At 42.2% G+C, this 8,907-nt stretch overlaps 1 protein-coding gene across 1 annotated transcript in view; it reads left to right on the top strand.

The window, feature by feature from the left end:
* The first annotated feature begins 7,216 nt into the window (after nt 1-7,216).
* Nucleotides 7,217-8,907, top strand: part of atrip (ATR interacting protein) — a 50,849-nt gene continuing 49,158 nt past the window's right edge. The window contains 1 exon segment of the mRNA XM_034164622.1: nt 7,217-7,467. The gene's annotated coding sequence lies outside the window, so the exon portion shown is untranslated.

Here is an 8,907-nt window from a genome sequence, read left to right as displayed (position 1 = left end):
AAAAGGAAATGATGACTTTCTTAGGTATCTGTAATTATTGCAGAGCCGGATTCCATGTTATGCAGAGAAGGTGCAGAAATTGCAGGATTTAATACACTCTATACCAATGGATATGACTGACAAAATACAGTGGAATAAAGAAGCTGAAGAACAGTTTACAGCTCTTAAACAAGAACTTGTGAGTTCCACAGTATTATCTCTGCCCAATTATGCCAAGCCATTCACTCTCATGGTGGACACAAAACAGGGATTCATGTGTGCAGCTACAACAACATGGTAATAAAAATAAACCAGTCGGCTATTATTCCAAACGTTTGGATCCAGTGGCACAGGGCCTACCTCCCTGTGTCCAAGCAGTATGCGGAGTGGCGATGGCAGTGGAAAGTACAGCAGATGTTGTTTTGTTCCACCCATTGACTGTTAAAGTACCACACACAGTCAGTGTGTTACTCCTGCAAACAAAGATGACATTCTTATCGCCTGCTAGACAGATAGCTTATACAGCAATGCTATTGTCTCAGCCATATATTACCATTGAAAGATGCAACACCTTGAATCCCGCCACGCTCCTACCTACTGAGACAGACGGTGAACCGCATGATTGTTTGGCAGACACACAGAAACAATAATTACCTCGACCAGACTTAACAGACGAACCATTTACAGATGGACTACATTACTTTGTGGATGGCTCATGTTTCAAAGATCAGAAAGGACAGACATTAACAGGCTATGCTGTTGTTCAATTACCAAATACTGTTATTGAAGCAAAACAGATTGATCATTTTAAATCAGCCCAAGCTGCAGAACTCATTGCATTAACCAGAGCTTGTATCTTGGCTAAAGGACAGAAACTGACAGTCTATACAGATAGTCAATATGCATTTTCAACAGTTTGGTTCTTTGCAAAACAATGGCAACAAAGAGGTATGATAACCTCTACAGGGAAACCAGTGACACATGCAGGCTTACTCACAAATTTGCTAGAAGCAGTGACATTACCATCACACCTGGCATTATGTAAATGCACAGCCCACACCAGAGGTACAGATTTTGTCTCCACAGGAAACTGCCTGGCAGACAAAATAGCGAAAGAAGCAGCAGCTGGTCGATATGGTACTTCTTCTATTTACACAGCTCAGACAGACAATGAACCATTAATAGATTCTGACCTTTTATTGGATATGCAAAAACAGGCACCAGCGCAGGAACGACATTTGTGGTTGAAAAATGGGGCAACCCCAAACCCCAAAGGACTTTATTGTGTACATAACAAACCCGTCCTACCCAAAAGCTTATTCAAAGCAGCTGCAATTGCGACGCATGGGTTAACGCATGTATCGACAGGGGGGATGGTATATATGGTAGACCAATACTTTACTACCTATGGATTTAATTTATACTCAAAAAATTTTTGTAAAGCCTGTGTTACCTGATTGAAACACAACCCACAGGGAAATATAAGACCCCGGAGAGGGCAATTCCCAAAACCACAGTATCCTTTTCAAATTGTTCATATGGACTTTATTGAACTAAATCGATGTGGACCTTATCAATACTGTCTAGTATTAATTGATGCCTTTTCAAAATGGGTAGAAATTGTTCCATCACAAAAAGCAGATGCTTTAACAGTAGCAAAAGCATTGTGTAAGACAATTATTCCGTATTATGGAATACCAGAGACATTGTATAGTGATAATGGAACACATTTTGTAAATGAAGTTGTACAAAGAGTAGCAGAACACATGAAAATTAAGTTAAAACATCATTGTGCTTACCACCCACAAAGTGCAGGATTAGTGGAAAGGACAAATGGCACAATAAAAATAAGACTAAGGAAATGTATGGAAGAGACAAAACAAACCTGGATTGAATGTTTGGACCTAGTAAAATTGTATATGAGAATAACACCAACACCATCAGGGTTAACACCATTTGAGATATTTTATGGACGACCATATCGTCTACCAATTTTTGACATGGATACTAAAACAGCAGATGAGGAACAAACATTAGCAGATTTTATGAAAAAGACATTAACACAGAAAGAGATAACTCAAACACATTTACTGCCGAATAATTTTGATCTTCCACAGGACGGCCTTCCAGTAGTCCAACCAGGAGACTGGGTGTTCATCAGAGTGATTAAGAGGAAGAACTGGTCCAGTCCTCGTTGGAAAGGTCCATACCAAGTGCTGTTAACAACACCAACTGCAGTAAAGATAGCGGAGAGATCAACGTGGATACATCTAAGTCACTGTAAGATACAGCGTGTGTTGGCTGCCTCCACAGTGTAAGGGGAAGTCTGGCTACAAAGGGAGTCTATTTAATTAGCAATAGATTGTCTCAACGCTAGTGAAGCAAGGAGATCCTTGCACTATTAGGTGAGGTTGGTTAACAACACTGTATCCTAGCAATCATGACTGAACTACAGCAGACCCCGGAGCGGCGTGCTCAGCGCCGCCGCTGCCGGACTGTTGGTAGGGCAGCCGGTTGCGTTGTGATCTTAGTGTGTTTCGTGCTCCTCGGATTCCTGGCCTGGTGGTTGACCCAAGAATTGCAGCTCACTGTGGACCGAGCCAGAGAACAACGGAAGCAACATCAGAAGAGGTTTATTCATAATGTGAATGAGACAGATGGACACCCTCATATATACCATACTAATATGTGGTACAGATATGTTCATTTATTGGCTATGGAATTACATGTTACTAATTGTTATGTTTGTTCGCAAATGCCTATATCCTCAACACACCCAGCTCTGATGGCTAAACCGTACCCTGCTAGGGTGACAGAATGTCTTATCATACGGATGCATAATCAAACTGTATTTCGGGGGCAGCAGTTCTCAGCAAATCTGACAAGACGTAACACCACTTGCCTCAGTGCAACCACTTATATGATAGGGATTTCAACAGAAGACGTACAAGCGTGCCCAAGTGCTGCTCCATTGACTAGACTGAAGGGAAATGCAAAAATATCATCACGTTAACTTGTCATCACAACGGCCATTCCCGATTTGCTTTTACGGGACAGGGAATAAAACTGTAGGTAAAATTAGGAAATGTCTGTGTACCCAAACGTATGTTTTATCAAATAATTTAAGCCTAACCAAAACATAATATGTGGATGGTACTTATCTTCATCACATTGGACGGGGATGTAATTATACAGGCTCCTGTCCATGGGGAACGGATGAATCATGTGCTTATGTTAGTAAGTTTTTGCTACCACCTGTAATGTATGATGACATCTATTGGCTTTGTGGTTCCAGACTGTACATGAGTCTCCCACCAAATTGGGGTGGTGTGTGTGCACCTACCCAGGTGACTGACCATACATATGTGGTAGTGCCAAGGACCTCCACAGAGAAGAATGGCAGCACCAGACGGAGGAGATCGATATACCCAGATGTGTTGCCACATGATCACATGTGGGGCTCGGATGTACCAAAGGACCAAAAATTGTGGTCTGTAGGAGATAAAATAGCACATTCATTGTTCCCCTGGATAGGAGTGGTAAAAAATGTATTAATGATTGAAACTCTGAATTATCGATTGGGTCTGTTCATGAATGTAACTGAGAAAATAGTAGCAGCTCAAAACACTGAAATAGATGCTTTACGTACCATGGTGATGCAAAATCGCATGGTTTTAGACTTGCTTACTGGTTCACAGGGAGGAGTTTGTGTTCTGCTGAACACAACATGCTGTACTTTCATCCCAGACTCCATTCATTCAGTGGATATGCAGGACGCATTGGAAGAGCTGAATAAACTTCGTGATGCAATGCATAAAGACACCCTAGCCGTGAACCGGTGGGATCCCTGGTCCTGGTTGACTTCAGGACTATGGTGGCAGTTACTATTGAAAATGGTGACACCCTTGTATCAAAACAAAGATTGGCAAAATGGTGTCAAATACATTTGTTCAGTGTAATCTGGCTTTCCAACAAACTATGCCAAATATCAAACATTGAAACAGTCAGACCTTAGTGGAGAAAACTATAATGACTGTGTTGAGAATTATGATGATATTGAAAAGCTCACAACTCCAGTTCAAGCTTGAACTGTTGACGTGATGAGTTAACACACTCTTAGCCTATGAAGCTTTAGCTGAAAATGTAATAAGACAAGTGGTTAAAGTGGACAAATTTTCTATTGAAGTGTGTTTTGGACATGACAAACTTATGTAAATAAACGATAAACAGGGAGGATTATGTCAAGGATTTTATATAGTTCATGCTCTTATTATCATTTATTTTCTTTAGTTTATGCTTATATTATTATTATTTATTTTCTTATAGTTTATGCTTATTATTTTTCCTGTTTGTGAGAAGAGGAGGTTTTAGAAAGAAAGACTTGTTGTCTGCATTCTTCATGGTTGAGCAAACTATTTTTCATTTTGCCTTATCCTGCTTTGACGAGCCACAAGGCTCATGTTGCAGGAATGGAAGGTTTCAGCCGTTACCTCGCTTTGCTATCACCCTCTTGCAGACATGACTCATGTGTAACCTCTCCCGACTGTCCTTGTTTGTTTTTTCTCATGTTGATGAACTAAATAAAAGGCTGGGCCAGAGGAGGAGATTTTAGGAGAGCTTTGTAGCTGAGCATTTACAAGCTGCTTCATTGTTCTCCTCCTCTGCGCAGAGCAAAATATATATATATATATATTTGTCTCTCTCTGACTGGATTCTTTTCAGTGTTTGTGCCTCTCATTTCTTTAAAACAGGGTGCAAACCCAACAACAAGAATAGTGTGACAGTGGTGAGATGCGCAGTCGGAATGACAGACTCATTCAAGGTGGAGGTGGGATTACACCAAGGATCAGCTCTGAGTCCTTTCTTGTTTGCAGTGGTAATGGACAGGTTGACAGATGAGATCAGACAGGAGTCCCCATGGACTATGATGTTTGCAGATGACATTGTGATCTGTAGTGAGAGTAGAGAGCAAGTTGAGTCTAGTCTGGAGAAGTGGAGATATGCTTTGGAGAGAAGGGGAATGAAAGTCAGTAGAAGCAAGACTGAGTACATGTATGTGAATGAGAGGGAGCCCAGTGGAATAGTGCAGTTACAAGGAGTCGAAGTGGTGAAAGTAGATGAGTTTAAATATTTGGGGTCAACTGTTCAAAGTAATGGAGAGTGTAGTAGAGAGGTGAAGAAGAGAGTGCAGGCAGGGTGGAGTGGGTGGAGAAAGGTGGCAGGAGTAATTTGTGACCGAAGAATATCAGCAAGAGTGAAGGAGAAAGTTTACAAAACAGTAGTGAGACCAGCTATGTTGTATGGTTTAGAGACAGTGGCACTAACAAAAAGGCAGGAGGCAGAGCTGGAGGTGGCAGAGCTGAAGATGTTGAGATTCTCTTTGGGAGTGACGAGAATGGACAAGATTAGGAATGAACATATCAGAGGGACAGCTCAGATGGGACAGTTTTGAGACAAAGTCAGAGAGACAAGACTGAGATGGTTTGGACATGTGCAGAGGGACCCAGGGTATACAGGGAGAAGGATGCTGAGGATGGAGCCACCAGGCAGGAGGAGAAGAGGGAGAGCAAAGAGGAGGTTCATGGATGTGCTGAGAGAGGACATGCAGGTGGTTGGTGAGACAGAGGAAGATCAATCAATCAATCAATCAACTTTTTTTTTATATAGCGCCAAATCACAACAAACAGTTGCCCCAAGGCGCTTTATATTGTAAGGCAAGGCCATACAATAATTATGAAAAACCCCAACGGTCAAAACGACCCCCTGTGAGCAAGCACTTGGCAACAGTGGGAAGGAAAAACTCCCTCTTAACAGGAAGAAACCTCCAGCAGAACCAGGCTCAGGGAGGGGCAGTCTTCTGCTGAGACTGGTTGGGGCTACAGATACAGAGGACAGGGTGAGATGGAAATGATTGATCTGCTGTGGCGACCCCTAACGGGAACAGCCGAAAGAAAAAGAAGAAGATGCACTTTTGGAGAGAGATGGATCCAACCCATTTACTGTACAAGCCTACACTGGGCTTCTTATCCTAGCAGGAGTTTTTAGGTCTAAAGGAGAATCCACAAAGTCCCTGTGGGATGTAGAAAATGGCAGAGAACTTTTCCATGCCACTGTAGCGGCTGCACTCTTGTGTTGTTTTGTTATGACTCCACCCATTCGCTCCCCTCAGGACGCGAACTCACGAGCTCCGGCATGGGAGTTGGACTGTCTAACCAGAGGCCAAAACCAAGGGCTCTGGCCTCGTGACCAGAGAATTCTTTTGAGCTGTTGGGAGTGAGATTTACTAACTACATCTGCACAACGACACCTGCTGGCCTCTGTTACATCACAATGTCCCTTGAAAAATTCCACATAATTTTCAGTATTATCCGCTTTGATAACTGAGATGACAGACCAGCTCGATGGCAGAGAGACAAGCTTGCGGCCATCAGGACAGTATGGGACAAGTGGGTGCACCGCCTTCCTCTTTTTTACTACCCTGGTCCTAATGTCACCATCGATGAGCAGCTGATGCCATTTAGGGGCCAACTAAGCCTGTAAAATAAGGTATAAAGATCTGGGCTCCTTGTGATGCAACTTCATCACATGCTTGGAACTTGCAAGTCTACACAGGGAAACTGCATGGAGGAGCTCCTGGAAAAAATCAGGACATGAGACCTAGACCTGACTCAAGGACTCAGTAGACACAAGATCACATGCAACAATTTTTTTTTTACTTCGCACAAGCTGGGACAGGAACTGCTACCAGCAGCAGCCCAGGCTCACTTTTTTTGGGGGGGGGCTCCCGTCACAAAATGATATGCAACACACACAACAAAACTCTGCCCGTCGTGTGCTGTATAAGCTGGTACGGAAAAGCAATGTGTTCAGTTGGATGAAGGTTACTATGTGTTTAGTTTGTGTACTGTAATACAGTTAAAGTTTAATGAACTTCAGAGATATAAAAAATTAATTATGACAATTCTTAGACCATTTGTAAAAACCACTCAAATCTTGATCAAAATTGTTTCAGATTTTTGTTTTTTATTACATGTCAGAAATCGACCAAAAAATGACTTTCACTTACTTATGAATGTAAACTAACAAAAGTAATGGGCAAATTAACCTGTGTTATGTTTTATTGCCTTTCTTGGCCACATCACCCTTGTAAAGAGGTTTCGATCTCAATGGGTTTTTTATCTGGTTAAATTAAGGTTTTTAATTATCATTATTTCGATGAGCTGTTTTTGTTTACAGGAGGCGGAGCCGAGTGCATGTGTACCTTCGTAAGATGGCGGCCTCCTAGCAGACTTCTTTTCTTTCTCCACTTTGATTTTGACTGCTGAGTCACTGTCTCAGAGAGCGACTTTATTAAACATGTTTGCCGTATTTGAACTTAAATCTCAGCGCTGTTGACCAAATATACCGTGTTTCTTTTTTGCTTTGACGATCGGGAGCTCGCGGCTTCGCTAACGGCTAACAGGAGCAGCTAAGGCGGACAAACTGCAGGTAACCGAACCGAGACACCGGCTGTTTGTACCGGAAGCCGAACTTTCATACGATTCACTTCGCCATAAAATCACTGCTTTCCCGGTTCGACTGTTGTAAAGGACCAAAGTGGGTTTTTTCCTCAAAGTCCTTTCGCTGCGACCACATAGGTAGCCCACAGGCAGTTGTCCAGTTCTGGATCACTTTTTTAAAGTCCCGCTATACAGAACCATAATGCAACTGAATGTCCTTTATTGTGTATTGTTGTATTTGGATGTTATCTAGCAGAAGTCAGGATGGGGTAGCCCTTCTACTTCAAGTGTGAAGCCACATTATGTGTGGTGCAAATATTTGCCGGAAGTAAGTTTTTATTCGACCGGCAAGACTCTGGTGGTAAAACTTGGAACTACTTATATAAACAAAATGTAACAGGGGATAAAGGGTCCGGGGTCCTCATTGAAAAAGACGTTCCCGCTTGGCTAACAGGGAATTCCCCTTGGGCCTGACCTGGTAGAGGAATGGTCTTTAGTGCGAGCTGCCCGGGTTCGATCCCACCGCAGTCCCGGCCACAAGGTCCTGCGGTCACACAAAACATACTGCATTAAATGAGAGTTATGGACACGGCAGCTGTTCGAATAGGGTTGCCTTTTGCCAACCAGAGTCTTGCCGTGGGAATAGCCAAATGAGAGTTATGGACATGGCCACCGTGCGATATGGGTCAGCCTTGCCAGTTCTGGATCACAACACTCTGTGTCACTTTGGGTTAATTTCTGGCATCTGGCTGGAGCCCTTCTAATGCAGAATGATACACACTGTGCCTGAGAATGTGTTCTGAACACAAAATGATATAAATTATACTTATTAAATGAGAATTTACTCAGTTTCGAAAAGGCACTATTACACGTTTTTACGAGCAAAAATTAAGTGTTTTTAAATACCTTCAAACCTGCATTATTTGGTCCATATATGGTCAGTAAAAAGTTGCTAAATTGAAATAAGTTTATTGAGATTCCACATTATTTCTGAAAAAGTATAAATGTGCTGTGTTGCAAGAGCTCTTATAACAAAAGGTCAACTTATTTCTCTGTAGTACTACACTGTATATAAGTGGAAACAGTGTGTATCCACCAGTCAACCGTCAGGAACAAAATAATGCTTCTTTTAAAGGGTTATTAGCTCATTTCATGTTTTATTTACAGTACTCAATGAAGTGGGTCAGGATAGAACAAGATGCCCCAACTTGCTATCATTTTGCACTTTATATTGTTAGAGATGGAGAGCAAAGGAGGGTTTTAAATGTGTGGAGGTGAGATTTCTCCCGAATTAAAAAGTAAAAGCCCCCACATTCATGCCCATTCGTGATGTTGAGATGAGCCCAAAGTCCACATGGATCACAACTACAGACACGAGGCTGCTGCTTCAGTGATCCACAACCGGCACATTTTCGCATCAGAGATAAAT

This window comes from Thalassophryne amazonica, chromosome 3 (assembly GCF_902500255.1).
Source record: "Thalassophryne amazonica chromosome 3, fThaAma1.1, whole genome shotgun sequence".
Lineage (NCBI taxonomy): Eukaryota > Metazoa > Chordata > Actinopteri > Batrachoidiformes > Batrachoididae > Thalassophryne > Thalassophryne amazonica.
Note: the sequence above shows the minus strand (reverse complement) of the source record. Positions and strands in the feature narration are given on the sequence as shown.